The sequence below is a fragment of the Triticum aestivum genome, chromosome 5D (genome assembly GCF_018294505.1).
Source record: "Triticum aestivum cultivar Chinese Spring chromosome 5D, IWGSC CS RefSeq v2.1, whole genome shotgun sequence".
In the NCBI taxonomy this organism is placed as follows: Eukaryota; Viridiplantae; Streptophyta; class Magnoliopsida; order Poales; family Poaceae; genus Triticum; species Triticum aestivum.
This window is the reverse complement of record NC_057808.1, coordinates 549,015,980-549,039,692: the sequence shown is the minus strand read 5'-3', so window position 1 is coordinate 549,039,692 and position 23,713 is coordinate 549,015,980. Positions and strand designations below refer to the sequence as shown.

The 23,713-nt window shown below is 44.3% G+C and overlaps 1 pseudogene; it reads left to right on the top strand.

Annotated features, from left to right (window-relative positions):
- The first annotated feature begins 2,580 nt into the window (after positions 1–2,580).
- On the top strand, positions 2,581–3,353 carry LOC123121190 (subtilisin-like protease SBT1.5; annotated as a pseudogene).
- Positions 3,354–23,713: the final 20,360 nt, after the last annotated feature.

Genomic DNA, 23,713 nt, shown 5'->3' with positions numbered 1-23,713 from the left:
GAAAACGTGACCTACTGTGACAAACACGTATCATCACGGAAGTGTCTTTTTTTTGTAGTGTTAACTCATGAATTATGTGGTGTGCATTTCATGCTTGTATCTTAGCATCACTATAATAGGTTAGATTGTTCTCCCAGAAAAGCTAGATGACCAACCATAAGAATGCACCAATACTACATCTATCGAATATACTAAATGTTGATTCCTCATCAAGAGATTTGGGAATGAAAGGCACCAGGAGAAATTCTACGGGGACTCAAGTTCCGGTAAGTGCTAATCATATATGAGAGTACTGGGACTTCTATTTATCTTTACATGGTTGCAAACAACTCATGGGCATGGCATAATATCATCTTTTACAGCTTTGTGCTTGCAATCGATGTTTGCTTGCTCTTGTATGAAGAGTGTGAAGTGAAAAAGAACCAAGGAGTACAATATCCATCTTTTTTTTCTACGAGCAAGGTGGCCGGACCATATGCAATCTTGTCAACCCACAAACAACTAGTCATTAAGTTACAAGTAATAAACTTGTAGAGATTGCACATGTCGTCAATTAGAGCACAATTGTGCTATTGAAGATGCTTTCTTTTCTTAGTACTATAAGTTTCATATTCGTTTGAGAAACCTCCATGAAATTGAAGGAAGACAAATGAAATGGGCTGAACAAAATGACACTTGCATATTTTGTGGTGAGTCCAGTCCCGATGTGTCTTTTGAGAAGTTTCGTGCGTTCGGTCTCTTTGCTCCAAATCTCATGTTATTTGAAGTGACTGTCCAAATACACCATCGAAGATATATACGTATTATTCTATAAGTGACGCTTTAGCATAGTGTCTCTTGTGCTATATTTTGAAGACAAAAAAAGCATTGATCTACACATCACGGAAGAAACTTCTATGCACACATCACAATTAAATTATGTAGCATCAGTAAAATTTTTAAATTATTAGCATTAATAAAAACCATGACAGTGTCATGTTCTTTGTTCCTACAGTCAGAACCTGTGAATCAAACAAAAATTTGATCACTTGTGTCTTACTTTAGCTATAATACAAGCCTTAAAGTCAACATGTAGAGCAAGATGACTCATAATTCCCATAAAAGAAAAGACGAAAGACTCATACATGATTCAAGTTAAAAAAAACATGTAGACTCATATTCCCTAGCATTTCTCTTGCAGGTGGACCCAAGAAGGTTAAGGCTGCCTTAAGTTCAAGACCTTGGGACCCAAGGGAAAAGAGTGATGCTGAGTCTCAATATCTAAAGTAAGCAAGCTACACAGAAACATCTAATCTAGGAAGATAAGAAAGGTTCAGCCATGGCTTGATCTCTTGCAAACTAGTCATACTGGTGGACATTCACCATCAGACCCAGTACGTGAGACTAGTATTAGCATACGCTTTGTTATTTATCATGGCGTTTCAATAAGAACTTGCTTCGTCACAACAAACATGCAATACTTACACACACGCACACATGAACAACATGGTCACTTATGTTGGAATTATGTGTCCTGAACTATATTCAAATTACTAGGAATTACTAATATTCGGAATACCTCATTATGGAATTATACATGTGTTTATCCATGGAATTACTTTACATGATTATCATGGAATTATCACTTGTTGGAACGTACTTAAATTATATGCCTAAGGAAGCTGGTCGATTATCAGTGGAATACAATATACCATTTATATTGGAAAGACTACCCGGGTACAGTGATAATGCAAAGGAGCTAGATCATATAGTTAGTTACAACTCTAATGTTGATCTACATATTAGAGGAACTTACACTCTATTATGGCGCGTTGCTCACAAGCGCGTGCTCCGGGGACATAACAGGTATAATCCGTTAATAGACAAATATGGTCGTGGTTGGTAATTTGATCTGGACTCTATCCCGGAAAGTAGTTGTAACGACTAGGAATCTTATCTGTATAAGAGGTGAAATCTTTGAAAAGATAGTATAAGAAGGTCCCCACCCCTGCCTCAGATATGAGAATTGTGAACGACATCACGGATAAGCGCTGAGAAATAGGGGGTAGACCACAACCCTAAATTTCTAAAAACTTAGAGCATTTCCGGCCAACTCCCCAGGACGACGCCCCCCGGGATCACTTTTTGGGCACCGGCAATTAATTTTTTTCCAGCCGTCACCCCAAAGGCTTAGTTTTCATCGGATTTAGTCAAAATTAGAGCCGGCGCTCCCAAGGCAAACCCAATCCACCAGGATGTGCTTGGGGGAGGAGAGAAAATGCTCTGTATGTCGTTTTGCCCACAGTCAGGCCCCCACCCCTCTCTCCACCCTTTTTCTCCGGGCCCCACTTTTCCTTTCTCTCCCCACCAAGTCCCAGGCCGCGCGCCTTCCTTCCCGCCCGGCTCCTGCAACCGCAAGCTCGTCGGGGCACGCTTCTTCTCCGCGGGCTACGAGGTCACCTCCGGCCGGATGAACGAGACCATCGAGGTCGGGTCGCCGCTCAACAACGACGGCCAGGGGACCACACGGCCTCGATCGCCGTGGGCCGCTACGTGTTCCCGGCATCCACCCTCGGCTACGCGCGCGGCGTGGCATCCAGGATGGCGCCTAAGGTGCGCCTCTCCGCGTACAAGGTGTTCTGGGTGGGCGGCTGCTTCGACTCCGACATCCTCGCAGCCTTCGATTCCGCCGTTGCTGATGGCGTTGATGTTGTTTCTCTCAGCGTTGGTGTTGCCGTGGTGCCATAATATCTCGACGCCGTCGCAATCGGGGTGTTTGGCGCGACAAAGGCTAGCATCGTCGTGTCCGCTTCGGCCGGCAATGGCGGTCCAGGTGGGCTCTCGGTGACCAATGTGGCGTCCTGGATGACCACCGTAGGCGCTGGGTCCATGGACCGCGCCTTCCCGGCCAACGTGCGTCTCGGCAACGGCCAAGTGCTCGACAGCGTGAGCGTGTACAGAGGGGCCGGTGCTCTCCAATCCGGCAAAATGTACGAGCTGGTATACGCCGGGGCTTACTCGGCGTCGACGTGCGTCGACGGGTCGCTGGACCAGGCGGCCGTGCGCGGAAAGATCGTGGTGTGCGCGGGAAGAGCGTGGTTCACCGCGCGGGCACCGCAAGGATGGTGCTCGCCAATGGGGCGTTCGACGGGGAGGGCCCGGTGGCCGACTGCCATGTCCTGCCAGCCACCGCCGTCGGTGCCGCCGCCGGCAAGAAGCTCTGTAAGTACACCACGTGCCTTTACCTGTTCGTCCGGCTCCTCAAGGCCAAGAAGAACCAAGACGGCGGCGACAAACAGCCGCTGTACACGCAGCTCTGCATCGGCGTCCACGCCGGGGCAATCAGTTACTCGGCCACGACCTGCAGAGAATAGTGGCAGAGGTCGAGCTCAGCGTCCATGGCAGTCAGGAAGGCTGGGGCGGGAGGGGTGGCCTGGGGTCGTCACTGGCGAGCTCGAGCTCGCGTGGCCGGCAGTGCCCACAACGTGTTTGTTGTAATGACATGCACAATAAAAGAAAAAAAGAAAAAGAAAAAAGACAGCCTATTGGGGGGATGGCTGGGAAAATTCTCGCCCCGTGACAAATATTTCGCAGGGCAACCCCATGAGGCTGAAAATATGCCTCCTGGGGGGTGCAATGGCTGAAGATGCTCTTACAGTAGGCTACTCCACAGGAAACGAGCAAACAAGTGTCAACGAGCCCTTGACAGCTTCCCCTTGCACACTGCTATCAGCAGGTTCCTCTATCCTCGTACTCGACAATTGTGCAAATTCTACATGTTTTTTTGCCAAAGCTGGGGGGATGAACATAGCGCCGCCTCTGTGACCAACTACTAGTCATGCTGGTGGACTACTGACAACATTGATCACCAGGTCTACTATATGAAAGACTAGCATACACTTTGACCTCTTTTCATGAAAGAACGAAATTACGTTGACCCAAAGAAGCTGGCGATGAGCTCAAACTGAGTATGCACGGCCATTGCAACCCCTGAGAAGATAAGAAACCTCACCTATTGCTTAATCTCCTGCCAATAACCAGTCATACTGACAGAGTATATGCGCTCTTCACAACCGAAATAAAATCACTGAAGTACCAAACCATTCCCACAAAGCTTGTAATATCCAAACAAACATATACACGCATGTTCAACCATGATAGTCACAGAAAACAGGCAACTCCGCCTGGCAAAGAAGTGGCAGCAAGCTCCCCACAGCACAACATGGCGGAAATTATTCGCAACAATTGCTATTAATGGGCAACGATAGTCTTAGGAGAGTAATCCCGACATAAATTGTTCTCTCGTGGGTCAGAGGCCGGGTTTGGCCGCCGCCTTGTGGCGCAGACTCTCGCTCTTGTAATTGAACATTCCTTTCTATCTTAATATATCAGCACACAGATCTCCTGCGTGTTCTTGAAGAAAAACATGCCATGTAAACAGTACTTTATGCTAGTGGTCATTAATATATGGTAACATTTCAAACAATACTTTTTCTCTATGTCATAGTGTCTCCATGTTGTACTCTTTTATAGATGGATTGATTAAAAAAAATCCCCTATAGCCACCCTTTTATATTGCAAGCACAAGGATGGCAGAGAAACATGGTCGTGCTGACTAGCTATATGATCACTTCAGCAACCAGCAGAAGGAGGCTGCACATTAAATGGATATTCAATGAGCAATCTCTAGAGGCTTGGCAAGTGCTACACACGCCTGGTCGATTCCTTGTTCCTACAACAGAGACAAATAGGATTGTTCTACGACAACTATATGCTTGTGAAAGAAATGATGTAGAGTTTTGGCCATAAGGAAGTGGAATGCATCAATAGAGATGTTATAAGGAACTTAATCTATCTATTTATTTTTTCACTCACACCAATGGTAATTTTGTTATCAAACAATGTGGATACAAAAGCAATGGCCTATGAAAGAAGAGGACTCCAGGGAATCTAGACATATGCCTAGACAACTTGCTTGTGATGCCCTTCCCAATGGTCATTTGTATACTATTTCAAGAATAATTTTTGTTGAACTACACATATTTTAAAAAGCAATGTTTTCCTACGGTGCAATCAAATCATCATTTAGGACAAAAAACTTAATATATTTGCACTTTTTGTTCATCTGCTTGAAACCTATGAATCGGCTCTTATCATTTATGTCCTACCATAGGATTGTCTTCACTTCCGTGGTAATCGGAAAAGTTGATAATTCCGGCTTTTATGAAAGCTTTTTCTCTCTTGTAATTCAACAAATCTTTAAGTACAAAAATGATTTACGTTTTAGCAGCCAGGTAGTGATATATAACTGAAAGAGCTCATATCTGCACTTTATGAAGAAAACATATATTCTCATGTGAGCTCTTATAAGAGTTATCTGCGAATTAAATGAAATAGTTCCCTCTCCCGCTACCTACAGGAGAGATAGTACCATGATCATTGAATGGTAGTTTTATTCATGAGACAAACCAATTTTTGTATCACCCACCTACAGAATAAACAATGCACTACATCTGCTGATGCAACACGGTGTACATTATGGCTTCGCCCGTTTTGTCCCACAACCATACTCATAGCAACATTTTCTCACCTATATATCTATTTGACTTGTTAACTCATGAATTATGTGGTGTGCATTTCACGCTTGTATCTTAGCACCACTATAAGAATATGCCAATACTACATCTACCGAATACTAAATGTTGATTCCTCGTCAAGAACATGACGAGGTTATTTGGGAATGAAAGGCATTAGGAGAAATTCTACGGGGACTCGAGTTCTGGTAAGTGGTAATCATATATGAGAGCATTGGAACTTCTATTTATCAGTACATGGTTGCAAACAGCTCATGGGCATGGCCTAATATCACCTTTTGCAGCTTTGTGCTTGCAATCGATGTTTGTTTGCTCTTGTATGAAGCGTGTGAAGTGAAACAGGACCAAGGAGTACAATATCCATCTTATTGTTCATGAGCAATCTTGTGAACCCGCAAACAGCTATTCATTAAGTTACAAGTAATAAACCTGTAGAGATTGCACATGTCGTCAATTAGAGCACAATTGTACTGTTGAAGATGATTTTTTTCTTAGTACTATAAGTTTCGTATTCGTTTTAGAACCCTCCATAAAATTGAAGGAATACAACGAAGTGGGCTGAACAAAATGACACTTGCATAATTTGATGAGTCCAGACCTGATGTGTCTTTTGAGAAGTTTGGCGCATTCGGTCTCTTTGCTCCAAATCCTCATGTTATTTGAAGTGACTGTCCAAATACATCATCAAAGATATATATTATTCTATAAGTGACGCTTTTAGCATATCCTCTTGTGCCATATTTGAAGACAAATTAAAAATGCCATAGATCTACACATCACGGAAGAAACTTCAATGCTTACATCACAATTTAATTATGTAGCAATAAAAAACTATGACGGTGTCATGTTCTTTTGGTCCTACAGTCAGAACCTGCGAATGAATCAAAACTTTTATCACTTGTGTCATACATTGGAAATAATGCAGGCCTTAAAGTCAACATGTAGAGCAAGATGACGCATAATTCCTGTAAAAGAAATGACGAAAGACTCATACATGAATCAAGTTAAAAAGAAAAAACATGTAGACTCATATTTCCTGGGATTTCCCTTACAGGAGGACCTAGTAGGTTAAGGCCGCCTTAAGCTCAAGATCTTGGGACCCAAGGGAGCAGAGTGAAGCTGAGTCTCAGCATGTAAAGTAAGCAAGCTACACAGAAACATCTAATCTTGGGACCCAAGGGAACAGAGTGAAGCTGAGTCTCAGCATGTAAAGTAAGCAAGCAAGCATGTAAAGCACACACAATATCTTTTATGAAACTAACACATTTTTGCTAATCTACACTGGTTGAGGGTGGGCATGGTAACTTTTGACCAACATGTCATGTGGCGCTGCGTCTACACGAGAGATGTCTAGTCCTTGATCCCCAGCTAGATTGGACTACCTAATCAAGCGTGAACTGGAAATAGTGAGCTCCTACCGTGGTGGATTGATTTCCAGCCCTTTATCCCACGAAGTTTCGAAAGGGGGTCAACTCGGTGTTCCCCTGTACACTGCAGTGCATTTGGCTCGAACGGAACCAATGAGTCTTCAAGAACAAATCATTGCTGCTGCACAGCGTGGTGGAAATTATTCGCAACATTTGCTATGAATAGTGGAAGGTGGGCAACAATAGTCTTAGGAGAGTAATCCTGACATAAGTTGTTCTCTCATGGTTCAAAGGGTTTGGCCGCCGCCTTGTGGCGGTGACTCTCGCCCTTGTAATTGAACATTGCTTTCTATCTTAATATATCGATACACAGATCTCTCGTGTTCTTGAAAGAAAAAAATGTCACGTAAATGGTACTTTATGCTAGTGTTTATTAATATATGGTAACATTACAACAATCTTTTTTTTCATGCCATAGTGTCTCCATGCTGTACTCTTTTATTGATTAAAAAAATCCTCTCTGGCCGCCCTCTTATTTTGCAAGCACATGGATGGCAGAGAAACATGGTCGTGCTGACTAGCTATATGACCGCTTCATCAACCAGTAGAAGGAGGCTGCACATGAAATGGGTATTCAGTGAACAATCTCTAGTCGGTCGATAAGTGCTACACATGCCTGGTCGATTCCTTCTTTCTACAATAGAGACAAATAAGATTGTTCTACGACAACAATATGCTTACGAAAGAAATGATGTCGAGTTTTTGTTGGAAATGAGAGCAATTTACCAAATGATTTTATTAACAGAAATACTAGATAAAGCATGACTAGTAAAGCAGTGATAAAACAAGTCATGCGATTTGACAAAGAGAAGGTAAACAACATCTTCATATATGAACTGTAAATAAACACATCTAGAGCAGACAGTATAGCAAGTTGCATATATGAAACAGAGTCTAACATATCTAGGGCAAACACTAGAACAAGGAACTGTAGCAGGGCCTCTAATAGAAAGAGGAAGAACGCGTACGGGACATCAGCAGTAGAAGCGCTGGACTTGGGGTCGGTGTCCTCGCCAGCCATGTCGCCGAGGAGGTTGTCAACGTCGGGGAAGAAGTCGCCGTGGGGGAAGAAGTCGTCGTGGGGGAAGAAGTCGTCGGAGTCCGGGGCGTCCGTGACGAAGAAGTCAGTAGTCGTGCGAAGCGCTCCCCAAAAACCTTATCACCCTTCTCCCGTACAGGACTCAAAGAGGTGCGGTTTCGGAGGCCTACTGTCCCAACCTGCGGTGCACGCCACAAGCTGGGATGGGGAAGAACGTAGCAGCAGCGCAGTGCTCAGGAACTTGTGGCGAGAGGAAGAAGAGGTTCTGGTGGTGCGTCTCTCTGAGAGGAGCGTCCTGCGAGAGGCTGCGCCGAGAGCTGAAGAGAACGAGTGAGACGAAACGAACAGGCAGCAGGCGAAGAGGTGCGCCGTTCGTATTCAATCTCCACTACAGCAAAAAATGTTTTAGCTTCCGCGTGACCTTTCGTATACCCGTCGTGCGTGGCAAAAAATTTAGACATCAGCTCGGCTCATTCCCGCAACCTGCGACGCGTCATGACGAGGCGTGGCGTGGCGAGGCGGGCGGTGGAGGAGGATCGCGCGTGGATGTCCCTCTTGTTCACATCCTCATACATGTGGAAAAAGAGCCTCCCTTATAAAAAGGTCCAACTCCCTCTAAACTAGCAATGTGGGACTAAACATTAGTTCCACCTCTTGCCTTGCACGAATGGCTGTGTGGGCCACTAGGATTTATTAGGAATTTCTGAAAATGCTATTGGGCTAGGCCCAAAATAGACAAAATTCCAGCAATCTCCCACCAGATCCCAGAGGCACACCAAATTTGCCTTTGGTTCCAAAACACTGTTTTATATACCGGTACTACAGTGGAGACTGTTAAGTTGAACTTCCACCTAGAACTCTATGCTACACTAGTAAGCAACTTGGACAGTGGACTGGGCCTTGAACTGCAAGTTTTCTGCGAATCTAGCTTCACATAAAGCCTTGACCGATACGTGGCTACCGTGGGACTTCCCCGCGGGTGGAGCTTATACGTCATACTCCGAGCCCTTTCACGAGTTTACCAGAGAGAACCCTACTCTCATAGATCGATTGTGACGTTTAACAATCAGACTCATATAGGTGCGTTCTTGAAAAGATGTTCTGCAGGACGACATCTCTGCTTCAATGAGCCACTTAGAACACATTAAGATATACATCAACCTGCCATGTAGATTAGGAGAGTATTGCATCTTCATGGAGTGGTATTAATAGTAAGGATACTCTCCTCTCAGTTGACCAACAGCTTGTCTTCCACATCTAATTCACGGGATCTCCGATCACATAGACTAGGTTACCACTGTGAACAACTCATATTTTGGGTCTCATACCCATCTCCCTCGATGCATTCTCTATCACATTACGTGATAGACCCTTAGTGAAAGGATCTGCCAGATTTTAGACATTTGGATATAATCTAATGCAATAACTCCGGAGTTTCTCATTTTCCTGACAGACTTTCTGTTATCCTTTGAGCTGCTCACTTTGGTGATCACAGTTTGATTGTCGCAGTTCATAAGGATACCCAGTACAGGTTTCTCAACAACCGGCAAGTCATTCAAGAGCCGGCGAAGCCAATTTGCTTCGACCGTAGCTGTATCTAGTGCTGTGAGTTCTGCTTCCATTGTTGACCTTGTTAAGATGGTCTGCTTGCAAGACTTCCAAGAAACAGCGCCACCTCCATGAGTGAATACATATCCGCTCGTGGCCTTTATCTCATCAGCATCCGAGATCCAGTTTGAGTCACTATATCCTTCAAGCACCTTTGGATGCCCGGTGTAGTGAATTCCATAATTCGCAGTGCCTTTCAAATAATGCAAAACTCTCTCTAGAGCTTTCCAATGCACATCTCTTGGTTTTCAGACAAACCGACTCAGTTTGCTAACAGCAAAAGAGATGTCAGGTCTTGTAGCAATGGCTAAGTACATAAGCGAGCCAATAATCAGAGAATATTTCAATTGATCTCTAGCAATTATTCGATTCTTCCGAAGTAACACACTCGCATCATATGGTGTTTGAGAGGGCTTGCAGTCACTATAGCCAATGCGACTCAAAATCTTTTCCACATAGTGAGATTGAAGCAATGTAATCCCACCATAATTGTCTCTCAACAACTTCATGTTCAGAATGACATCAGCCACTCCTAAATCCTTCATCTCAAAACAACGAGATAGGAAATCCTTGACCTCCTTAATAACATTCAAATTTCTTCCGAAAATCAGAATGTCATCAACATACAAGCAAAGGATAACTCCCACGCCCCCACCATGGCGATAGTACACACATTTATTAGCTTCGTTTAAAACAAAGCCTGCAGCTGTTAAAGTTCTTTCAAACTTCTCATGCCACTGCTTGGGTGCTTGCTTAAGTCCATACAAAGACTTTAGCAACTTGCACACTTTTCCTTCCTGACCCTCTACTACAAACCCATCTGGTTGTTCCATGTAAATTTCCTCGTCCAACTCTCCATTTAGGAAAGTAGTCTTAACATCCATTTGATGAACGAGAAGACCATGTGAGGTAGCTAGTGAAAGTAGAACTCAAATAGTGGTCAGTCGAACCACAGGTGAGTAAGTATCACAGAAGTCTTCACCTTCCTTTTGTTTATAACCCTTAGCCACGAGCCGAGCCTTGTACTTTTCAATAGTACCATCAGGCCTAACCTTCATCTTGAATACCCATTTGCATCCTATAGGTTTGCACCCATAAGGACGATCAGTTATCTCCCAAGTTCCATTCGTCAAGATGGAATCCATCTCGCTACAAACTGCTTCCTTCCAGTAGTCAGCATCTTCAGATGCGCGGGCCTCTGAAATAGAACTGGGAGTGTCATCTATGAAATACACAAGAAAATCATCACCAAAGGATTTTGCACTCCTCTGTCTCTTGCTCCTAGTAGGAACTTCATTGTTCCCCTCCACAGGATTTTCAAAGTGTTCCATCGTAATGGAGGGTTCAGTAATTGTAACTGGTTCCTGATTCGATGAACTAGGCATCTCCTGATTAGATGAGGTAGCCATATCCTTCATGGGAAAGATATCTTCAAACAAAGTCGCATCATTTGACTCCATGATCGTACCGACATGCATGTCAGGTACCTCAGACTTTACAACCAAGAATCTATAACCAATGCTATGAAAAGCATAACCCAGGAAAACACAATCCACAGTTATTGGTCCAAGTTTGCGCTTCTTTGGAATTAGCACATTGAATTTCACCAAACAACCCCAAGTTCGTAGATAAGAGAGTTTCAACCTTTTCTTCTCGCATTCCTTGAATGGAGTTATCTCTTTGTTCTTTGTGGGAACTCGGTTTAGGGCATGACATGCAGTCAGTATCGCCTCCCCCCACCATGTCTTTGAGAGACCCGGTGTGTCTAACATGGCGTTAACCAAATCAGTTAGAGTACGATTCTTTCTTTCGGCTACCCCATTTGACTGAGGTGAATAGGGAGGCGTCCTCTCATGGATTATACCATGTTCCGCACAAAAAGCATCAAATTCATTGGAAAAATACTCTCCACCACGGTCGGACCTAAGCCTCTTGATTTTTCGATCAAGTTGGTTTTCCACTTTAGCTTTGTAGATCTTGAAAAAGTTCAAAGCCTCATCCTTAGATTTCAGAAGATACACACGGCAGTATCTACTAGAGTCGTCAATTAACGTCATGAAATATTTCTTTCCACCTTTTGTCAAAACACCATTCATTTCACATGGATATGAATGTATGAGTTCTAGTGGTGCAAGATTTCTCGTTTCCGCAGTCACATGAGACTTACGAGGTTGCTTATCTTGCACACACACTTGACACTTGGATCCCTTGACAGTGGTGAAACCAGGGATTAAGTTCAACTTCGCTAGTCGTGACATGCAACCAAAGTTAACATGACAAAGACGTGAATGCCACACATTTCATTCACTATTGTTGCAAATATGATTAACAACTTTATTGCAAACGTCTGATAAGGATAAACGAAACAGGCCTCCTGACTCATAGCCTTTACCAACAAAGGTTCCATACTTGGATATTACAAATTTATTCGACTCAAAGACAAGCTTGTAGCCATCTCTACACAGAAGAGATCCGCTAACAAGATTTTTATTGACGGAGGGGACATAATGCACGTTCTTCAGCCACACGATCTTCCCCGAAGTAAACTTCAGATCGACCGTGCCAACACCACGAACAGAAGGACTTGAACTGTTGCCCATCAGCACGGTTGAAGTCCCTGTGGTCTGAAGAGACGAAAACATGGAAATATCACCGCCATACATGCACATTAGCACCCGTGTCAATCAACCAATCAGCAGAATGACATACTGAAAGAATAGTGGGAAATCTACCATATCCAGCATCCTTCATGTTAGTCTCCAATGACAACATTAGCGGTCTTGCTGCCTTTCACAGGATGACGCTTGTCATAGTGATTGGGGCAACTAGGAGCCCAATGATCAGGATCCCCACACACATGACAAACACCTTTCTTCTTGTCATTCTTCTTCTTGAAGTTCGTGTGTTGCACAGCCTTGTTCTTCCCATCAAACTTTGCTTTACCATCAAACTTTCCCTTGTTCTTGAACTTGTGGGGCTGGAAGTTCTTCTTCTGTACCAGATTGGCACTAGATCCTCCCTCAATACCTCGAGCACGTGTGTCCTTTTCTCTCGCCTTTTCTTCCACATCAAGAGTGCCAATGAGATCCGGGACGGAAATCTCCTGTCTCTTATGCTTCAGTAAGGTAGCAAAGTTCCTCCACCAAGCAGGAAGCTTAGTGATGATACCTCCGGCAACAAACTTGTCCGGTAGCATACAATTGAAGTGCTCAAGTTCTCTAGCAAATGACTGTATGTCATGAGCTTGCTTAACCACGGAGCGCTCTTCAGTCATCCTGTAATCATAGAATTTCTCCATGATGTACAGCTCAGTGCCAGCATCCGAGACCCCAAACTTGGCCTCGAGTGCATCCCACATATCTTTTCCATTATCAATTGACGCATAAGCATCAACTATGTTCTCCCCAAGAAAACTCAAGAGAGCAGCCTTAAACAGACTATCCATTTTCTGAAAAGCTTGTGCCAATTGAGCATCAAGCTCTCCTTCAGGTTTGCCAAGAGTGGCGTCATAGCAACTCATGGTTTGAAACCATAAGACTGCTCTCACGCACCACCTCTTATAGTGGATACCCTCAAACATAGGAGGTCTCATGGAAGCAGCAAAACTACTCGGGGTAAATTGCCTATAATAAGGTTTTTGGATTGTTGGAAATATGAGCAATTTACCGAATGATTATATTAACGGAAATACTAGATAAAGCATGACTAGTAAAGCAGTGATAAAACAAGTCATGCGATTTGACAAAGAGAAGGTAAACAACATCTTCATATATGAACTGTAACTAAACACATCTAGAGCATATAGTATAGTAAGTTGCATATATGAAACAGTCTAACATATCTAGGGCAAACACTAGAACAAGGAATTGTAGCAGGGCCTCTAATAGAAAGAGGAAGAACGCGTACGGGACAGCAGCAGTAGAAGCGATGGACTTGGGGTTGGTGTCCTCGCCAGCCATGTCGTCGAGGAGGTTGTCGACGTCGGGCAAGAAGTCGTCGAAGTCCGGGGCGTCCGTGACAAAGAAGTCAGTAGTCGCGCGAAGCGCTCCCCAAAAACCTTATCACCCTTCCCCCGTACAGGACTCAAAGAGGTGCGGTTTCGGAGGCCTACTGTCCCGACCTGCGGTGCATGCCGCAAGCCGGGATGGGGAAGAACGTAGCAGCGGCGCAGTGCTCAGGAACTGTGGCGAGAGGAAGCAGAGGTTCTGGTGATGCGTCTCTCTGAGAGGAGCGACCTCCCTTCTATAGGCGCAAGAGAAGGAGGCGAGAGGCTGCGCCGGGAGCTGAAGAGAACGAGGGAGACGAAACAAACAGGCAGCAGGCGAAGAGGTGCACCTTCATATTCAATCTCCACTACAGCAAAAAACGTTTCAGCTTTCGTGTGACCTTTCGTATACCCATCGTGCGTGGCAAAAAATTTAGACATTAGCTTGGCTCATTCCCGCAACCCGCGGCGCGTCGTGCCGAGGCGAGGCGCGGCGTGGCGAGGCGGGCGGCTGAGGAGGAGCGCGCGTGGATGTCCCTCTTGTTCTCATCCTCATACATGTGGAGAAAGAGCCTCCCTTATAAAAAGGTCCAACTCCCTCTAAAGTAGCAATGTGGGACAATAATTTAGTTCCACCTCTTGCCTTGCACGAATGGGCTGCGTGGGCCCCTAGGATTTATTAGGAATTTCTGAAAATGCTATTGGGCTAGGCCCAAAATAGACAAAATTCCAGCACCCACCAGATCCCAGAGGCACACAAAATTTGCCTTTGGTTCCAAAACACTGTTTTATATACCGGTACTACAGTGGAGACTGTAAAGTTGAACTTCCACCTAGAACTCTATGCTACACCAGTAAGCAACTTAGACAGTGGACTGGGCCTTGAACTGCAAGTTTTCTGCGAATCTAGCTTCACATAAAGCCTTGACCGATACGTGGCTACCGTGGGTCTTCCCCGCGGGTGGAGCTTATGCGTCATACTCCGAGACCTTTCATGAGTTTACTAGAGAGAACCATACTGTCATAGATTGCGACGTTTAACAATCAGACTCATATAGGTGCGTTCTTCAAAAGATGTTCTGCAGGACAACATCTCTGCTTCAATGAGCCACTTAGAACACATTAAGATATACATCAACCTGCCATGCAGATTAGGAGAGTATTGCATCTTCATGGAGTGGTATTTAATAGTAAGGATACTCTCCTCTCAGTTGACCAACAGCTTGTCTTCCACATCTAATTCACGGGATCTCCGATCACAAAGACTAGGTTACCACTGTGAACAACTCATATTGTGGGTCTCATACCCATCTTCCTCGATGCATTATCTATCACATTACGTGATAGACCCTTAGTAAAAGGATCTGCCAGATTTTTAGACGTTTGGATATAATCCAATGCAATAACTCCGGAGTTTCTCATTTTCCTGACAGACTTTAACCTTCTCTGAACGTGTCTTGATGACTTCATGTTATCCTTTGAGCTGCTCACTTTCGTGATCACAGTTTGATTGTCGCAGTTCATAAGGATACCCGGTACAGGTTTCTCAACAACCGGCAAGTCATTCAAGAGCCGGCGAAGCCAATCTGCTTCGACCGTAGCTGTATCTAGTGCTGTGAGTTCTGCTTCCATTGTTGACCTCGTTAAGATGGTCTGCTTGCAAGACTTCCAAGAAACAGCGCCACCTCCATGAGTGAATACATATCCGCTCGTGGCCTTTATCTCATCAGCATCTGAGATCCAGTTTGAGTCACTATACCCTTCAAGCACCTTTGGGTGCCCGGTGTAGTGAATTCCATAATTCGCAGTGCCTTTCAAATAACGCAAAACTCTCTCTAGAGCTTTCCAATGCACATCTCCTGGTTTTGAGACAAACCGACTCAGTTTGCTAACAGCAAAAGAGATGTCAGGTCTTGTAGCACTGGCTAAGTACATAAGCGAGCCAATAATCTGAGAATATTTCAATTGATCTCTAGCAATTCTTCGATTCTTTCGAAGTAACACACTCGCATCATATGGTGTTGGAGAGGGCTTGCAGTCACTATAGCCAAAGCGACTCAAGATCATTTCCACATAGTGAGATTGAAGCAATGTAATCCCACCATCATCGTCTCTCAACAACTTGATGTTTAGAATGACATCAGCCACTCCTAAATCCTTCATCTCAAAACAACGAGATAGGAAATCCTTTACCTCCTTAATAACATTCAGATTTGTTCCGAAAATCAGTATGTCATCAACATACAAGCAAAGGATAACTCCCTCGCCCCCACCATGGCGATAGTACACACATTTATCAGCTTCGTTTACAACAAAGCCTGCAGCTGTTAAAGTTCTTTCAAACTTCTCATGCCACTGTTTGGGTGCTTGCTTGAGTCCATACAAAGACTTCAGCAACTTGCACACTTTTCCTTCCTGACCATCTACTACAAACCCATCTGGTTGTTCCATATAAATTTCCTCGTCCAACTCTCCATTTAGGAAAGCAGTCTTAACATCCATTTGATGAACGAGAAGACCATGTGAGGCAGCTAGTGAAAGTAGTACTCGAATAGTGGTCAGTCGAGCCACAGGTGAGTAAGTATCAAAGAAGTCTTCACCTTCCTTTTGGGTATAACCCTTAGCCACGAGCCGAGCCTTGTACTTTTCAATAGTACCATCAGGCCTAAGCTTCTTCTTGAATACCCATTTGCATCCTATAGGTTTGCACCCATAAGGACGATCAGTTATCTCCCAAGTTTCATTCGCCAAGATGGAATCCATCTCGCTACGAACTGCTTCCTTCCAGTAGTCAGCATCTTCAGATGCATAGGCCTCTGAAATAGAACTGGGAGTGTCATCTATGAGATACACAAGAAAATCATCACCAAAGGACTTTGCAGTCCTCTGTCTCTTGCTCCTAGTAGGAACTTCATTGTTCTCCTCCACAGGACTTTCAAAGTGTTCCATCGAAATGGTAGGTTCAGTAATTGTAACTGGTTCCTGATTCGATGAACTAGGCATCTCCTGATTAGATGAGGTAGCCATATCCTTCATGGGAAAGATATCTTCAAAGAAAGTCGCATCATTCGACTCCATGATCGTACCGACATGCATGTCAGGTACCTCAGATTTTACAACCAAGAATCTATAACCAATGCTATGAAAAGCATATCCCAGGAAAACACAATCCACAGTTTTTGGTCCAAGCTTGCGCTTCTTTGGAATTGGCACATTGACTTTCGCCAAACAACCCCAAGTTCGTAGATAAGAGAGTTTAACCTTTTCTTCTCCCATTCCTCGAATGGAGTTATCTCTTTGTTCTTTGTGGGAACTCGGTTTAGGACATGACATGCGTCAATATCGCCTCCCCCCACCATGCCTTGGAGAGACCCGATGTGTCTAACATGGCGTTAACCAAATCAGTTAGAGTACGGTTCTTTCTTTCGGCCACCCCATTTGACTGAGGTGAATAGGGAGGCGTCCTCTCATGGATTATACCATGTTCCGCACAAAAAGCATCAAATTCATTGGAAAAATACTCTCCACCACGGTCGGACCTAAGCCTCTTGATTTTTCGATCAAGTTGGTTTTCCACTTCAGCTTTATAGATCTTGAAAAAGTTCAAAGCCTCATCCTTAGATTTCAGAAGATACACACGGCAGTATCTAGTGGAGTCGTCAATTAACGTCATGAAATATTTCTTTCCACCTTTTGTCAAAACACCATTCATTTCACATAGATCTGAATGTATAGTTCTAGTGGTGCAAGATTTCTCGTTTCCGCAGTCACGTGAGACTTACGAGGTTGCTTAGCTTGCACACACACTTGACACTTAGATCCCTTGACAGTGGTGAAACTAGGGATTAAGTTCAACTTCGCTAGTCGCGACATGCAACCAAAGTTAACATGACAAAGACGTGAATGCCACACATTTGATTCACTATTGTTGCAAATATGATTAACAACTTTATTGCAAATGTCTGATAAGGATAAACGAAACAGGCCTCCTGACTCATAGCCTTTACCAACAAAGGTTCCATACTTGGATATTACAAATTTATTCGACTCAAAGACAAGCTTGTAGCCATCTCTACACAGAAGAGATCCGCTAACAAGATTTTTATTGACGGAAGGGACATAATGCACGTTCTTCAGCCGCACGATCTTCCCCGAAGTAAACTTCAGATCGACCGTGCCAACACCACGAACAGAAGCACTTGAACCATTGCCCATCAGCACGGTTGAAGTCCCTGTGGTCTGATAAGACGAAAACATGGAAATATCACCGCATACATGCACATTAGCACCCGTGTCAATCAACCAATCAGGAGAATGACATACTGAAAGAATAGTGGGAAATATACCATACCCAGCATCCTTCATGTCAGTGTCTCCAATGACAACATTAGCGGTCTTGCCGCCTTTCCCAGGATGACGCTTGTCATAGCGATTGGGCAACTAGGAGCCCAATGATCAGGATCCCACACACATGACAAACACCTTTCTTCTTGTCATTCTTCTTCTTGAAGTTCGTGTGTTGCACAACCTTGTTCTTCCCATCAAACTTTGCTTTACCATCAAACTTGCCCTTGTTCTTGAACTTGTGGGGCTGGAAGTTCTTCTTCTGTACCAGATTGGCACTAGATCCTCCCTCAATACCTCGAGCACGTGTGTCCTTTGCTCTCGCCTTTTCTTCCACATCAAGAGTGCCAATGAGATCCGGAACGGAAAACTCCTGTCTCTTATGCTTCAGTAAGGTAGCAAAGTTCCTCCACGAAGGAGGAAGCTTAGTGATGATACCTCCGGCAACAAACTTGTCCGGTAGCATACAATTGAAGTGCTCAAGTTCTCTAGCAAATGACTGTATCTCATGAGCTTGCTCAACCACGGAGCGCTCTTCAGTCATCCTGTAATCATAGAATTGCTCCATGATGTACAGCTCAGTGCCAGCATCCGAGACCCCAAACTTGGCCTCGAGTGCATCCCACATATCTTTTCCATTATCAATTGACGCATAAGCATCAACTATGTTCTCACCAAGAACACTCAAGAGAGCAGCCTTAAACAGAGTATCAATTTTCTGAAAAGCTTGTGCCTGTTGAGCATTAAGCTCTCCTTCAGGTTTGCCAAGAGTGGCGACATAGCAACTCATGGTTTGAAACCATAAGACTGCTCTCACGCGCCACCTCTTATAGTATATACCCTCAAACATAGGAGGTCTCATGGAAGCAGAAAAACCACTCGGAGTAAATTGCCTATAATAAGGTTTTTGGATTGTTGGAAATATGAGCAATTTATCGAATGATTTTATTAACAGAAATACTAGATAAAGCATGACTAGTAAAGCAGTGACAAAACAAGTCATGCGATTTGACAAAGAGAAGGTAAACAACATCTTCATATATGAACTGTAACTAAACACATCTAGAGCAGACAGTATAGCAAGTTGCATATATGAAACAGAGTCTAACATATCTAGGGCAAACACTAGAACAAGGAACTGTAGCAGGGCCTCTAATAGAAAGAGGAAGAACGCGTACGGGTCAGCAGCAGCAGAAGTGCTGGACTTGGGGTCAGTGTCCTCGCCAGCCATGTCGTCGAGGAGGTTGTCGACGTCGGGGAAGAAGTCGTCGTCGGGGAAGAAGTCGTCGGAGTCCGGGGCGTCCGTGATGAAGAAGTCAGTAGTCGCGCGAAGCGCTCCCCAAAAACCTTATCACCCTTCTCCCATACATGACTCAAAGAGGTGCGGTTTTGGAGGCCTACTGTCCCGACCTGCGGTGCATGCCGCAAGCCAGGATGGGGAAGAACGTAGCAGCAACGCAGTTCTCAGGAACTTGTGGTGAGAGGAAGAAGAGGGTCTGGTGGTGCGTCTCTCTGAGAGGAGTGACCTCCCTTTTATAGGCGCAAGAGAAGGAGGCGAGAGGCTGCGCCGGGAGCTGAAGAGAACGAGGGAGACGAAACAAACAGGCAGCAGGTGAAGAGGTGTGCCGTTCGTATTCAATCTCCACTACAACAAAACACGTTTCAGCTTCCGCGTGACCTTTCGTATACCCGTCGTGCGTGGCAAAAAAATTAGACATTAGCTCGGCTCATTGCCGCAACCCGCGGCGCGTCGTGACGAGGCGAGGCGAGGCGAGGCGTGGCGAGGCGGGCGGCGGAGGAGGAGCGCGTGTGTATGTCCCTCTTGTTCTCATCCTCATACATGTGGAGAAAGAGCCTCCCTTATAAAAAGGTCCAACTCCCTCTAAACTAGCAATGTGGGACAAAACTTTAGTTCCACCTCTTGCCTTGCACGAATGGGCTGCGTGGGCCTCTAGGATTTATTAGGAATTTCTGAAAATGCTATTGGGCTAGGCCCAAAATAGACAAAATTCCAGCAATCCCCCACCAGATCCGAGAGGCACACAAAATTTGCCTTTGGTTCCAAAACACTGTTTTATGTACCGGTACTACAGTGGAGGCTGTTAAGTTGAACTTCCACCTAGAACTCTATGCTACACTAGTAAGCAACTTAGACAGTGGACTGGGCCTTGAACTGCCAGTTTTCTGCGAATCTAGCTTCACATAAAGCGTTGACCGGTACGTGGCTACCGTTGGTCTTCCCCGCAGGTGGAGCTTATGCGTCATACTCCGAGACCTTTCATGAGTTTACTAGAGAGAACCCTACTCTCATAGATTGCGACGTTTAACAATCAGACTCATATAGGTGCGTTCTTCAAAAGATGTTCTGCAGGACGACATCTCTCCTTCAATGAGCCACTTAGAACACATTAAGATATACATCAACCTGCCATGCAGATTAGGAGAGTATTGCATCTTCATGGAGTGGTATTAATAGTAAGGATACTCTCCTCTCAGTTGACCAATAGCTTGTCTTCCACATCTAATTCACGGGATCTCCGATCACATAGACTAGGTTACCACTGTGAACAACTCATATTGTGGGTCTCATACCCATCTCCCTCGATGCATTTTGTATCACATTACGTGATAGACCCTTAGTGAAAGGATCTGTAAGATTTTTAGACGTTTGGATATAATCTAATGCAATAACTCCGGAGTTTCTCATTTTCCTGATAGACTTTAACCTTCTCTGAACGTGTCTTGATGACTTCATGTTATCCTTTGAGCTGCTCACTTTGGTGATCACAGTTTGATTGTCGCAGTTCATAAGGATACCCGGTACAGGTTTCTCAACAACCGGCAAGTCATTCAAGAGCCGGCGACGCCAATCTGCTTCGACCGTAGCCGTATCTAGTGCTGTGAGTTCTGCTTCTGTAACATCCCAAATTTTCAATTTGGAATGTTATACATTAGATCATCATTGCATATCATATTTTATTGCATTTTGGTTGATCCTAGAAATTCTACGCAACTCAAGGACCCACGGAGAGAGTTGGGGATTTCATTATTTTCATGCTCGAGTCTTTTTCGAATTTTGAAAAGAGGATCGTTTGATTTTAATTATTTTTCTCTGAAATATTTCTTTTACAAAATAAACGAGAGAGGATAAAATGACTTCCTCAAAATAAAAAAATATCAGAGATTTAATATTAAAATCAAATAAGATTTTTATTTGGAGTTTTATTGCTATTTTATTTGAATTAGGAAAAATATGCGTTTTTCAAAATTGCATTTTAGGCCCAAATAAATGTTCACCTTGTCCGACCTATTTTTAGAGGACGGGGAAAATTTATTTCGGTATTTTTGGAGTCCGTTAATATTTCTTTTCTTCCTTTTTCTGCACGTCGGAATTATTTTTTTAAACAAAAAAAGTCAAACCGACTCCGGGCCGTACCCGAGCGGGACTCCGCCCGGGGGGGGCTTTATAGCTGCGCCGCCCGAGCCACCGAAGCCCACCAGCGCCGCCAGCCCGACCTGCGCCCCTAAACCCTAACCCTAGCCGCCGCCGCGCGCCGCTGACGCCGCTGCCGCCCCCCGCCGTCGCCGCCTCGCCTAGCCGCCGCCCAGTCGCCCTCGCGCCCCGCGCCGCCTCGCCGGAGCCGTCTGCCGCCGCCGCCGCCCTCGCCGGACTTGCCGGAGGTAGCCGCCCGCCGCCACCGGTTTTCTTCAGAAAACCGTATGGTTTTTTTAAGAACCGCGGTTTAATTTTTTAGATCGGTTTGATAATTTTATTGGTTTAGTTATTTAGGGAAAGCCCGTTCGTTCGTTCGTTTTAACGAACAGTTTTCACCGTTTAACCGCAGACAGCGAACGTTCGTTCGTTAGCCTGTTCGTCAGTTTTTCTTTTTCTCAGATTTTCCGCGATTATTTTCCGATCACGATTTCTGATATGATTTTCGTTCTAGTATAACTTTTTGCTCGTTTATCGGACTCAGGCGATTCAAGTGCCGAGAGTTTCGTCTCGAAACCCTCTTTTTGTTTAACCAACTTAAACATGTTTTGGCTACTGTAAAATTTGACTTTAGTCCAGATTAGTAAACGAAGCTTGTTTCTTTCGCCGTTTGAGTTTTGGTTCTTCGTTTGATTTGATTCTTTTTGCAAACCGGAGTTCTTAAGTTGAACTTTCTAGTTAGATTTCTTATTTGAGTTTTACCCGTGCCCTTGCTTGATTTCTTATTGTATGCTTGTTTGTTTGCGATAGAGTACCCGGAGTGCGAAGCGTGCTACTACGAGTCTCTAGGTTTCGCGGATCATCAGCAAGGCAAGTAACACTTTGATCATACCTCTTTGCTACCCAGTTTTATTGCATTACATCAACACTCAAACAATTGCATGATTAGGATCTGAATAAATTGTGAGTTGGGAAGTAGCTGAGGTAGTACCTATTTACCTGTTTATTATCAAACCCTGGGAGTTACATCTACGTTATGCTTATATTGCCATGCTATGCTCGTCGACGTGGATTGGATTTGAGTGTATTCATGACAGTTGTGAGATTATTAATTAATGGTTCAACTGAAGGTGGCAACTTAAATACACATCTGGGTGGACTGAGGCACCTGGGGAATTCCAGTGATTGCCTGTCTTTTTTGGAAATCCCGGGGTACCGTGTGATTCTCCTATGGACTGCCACCCAGGCTTAAAGGTATCATGAGATTATTCATACTAGAAACTTCCGTGTGCAGCCACAAGCTATTATGGGCTCTAGCATAGTTGATTAAGTTGTGTGAACTCTTACAGTGGTAGACTAGCAGATGTAGGGGATTGTAGGTGTACCGGTCTACCCATCGTAAGGTGCTAACACTTCTGAAAGACTGTGTCTCGGTCATCCATTTCTCAAACATCATGTAGTGCGAGAAATCCAACGGAGGAGATCGAGTCTTGTGGGGAAAAGTGCACAAACCTCTGCAGAGTGTAGAAACTAATCATGGTTAGCCGTGTCCCTGGTTATGGACATCTTGAGTATCTGGTTCTTGGATTATCATGTGGATCTCATCACTCTTAATTATAAAAGTTGATTGGGTTGTTAATTACTTTTAATTGGGATTGGGATGGGGTTTACCATTCTCAATGTTTTTCAACAAACTATGTAGTTAAATAAAATATATTCCTTTGCAGTAGGGAAAAATTGGCTTTTCGCAAAACATATTAACCATACAGCCTCCACGAGCCATATATGCATGTAGTGAGAGCATTATCTTGTTCATTACTCTTTTGTGTTACCTTGCCAGCATATTCCATGTGCTGACCCATTTTCGGGCTGCAACGTATCATGTTGCAGACTTTTCAGCCGACGAGTAAGGAGCCTTAGGTCGTGATCTTTCACTCAGTGATGCCGTTGGAGTTGATGGACTCACTTTATCTTCCAAGCCTTCCGCTGTTATCGTATTAGATGGCCTTAAGCCATATTTATGGTAATTAGTTATCTTTTGAGACTTTTGATGTAATAAGTGTGTGATTGCTACTCTGTTATAAATCCTTCAAGTACTGTGTGTGTCAGCATTACCGATCCAGGAATGACACTTATGCACAGAGATCAGACTGTTTGAGGTCTGGTCGCTACAAAGATGGTATCAGAGCACACGCTGACTGTAGGACACGACCAGTAAGCTAAATCCCTAGATCACTACTCTCTTCTCGTTTCTGACTCCTCTCCATTTTCTACTCTTTAGGATGGCGGATGCAAGGATCAAGT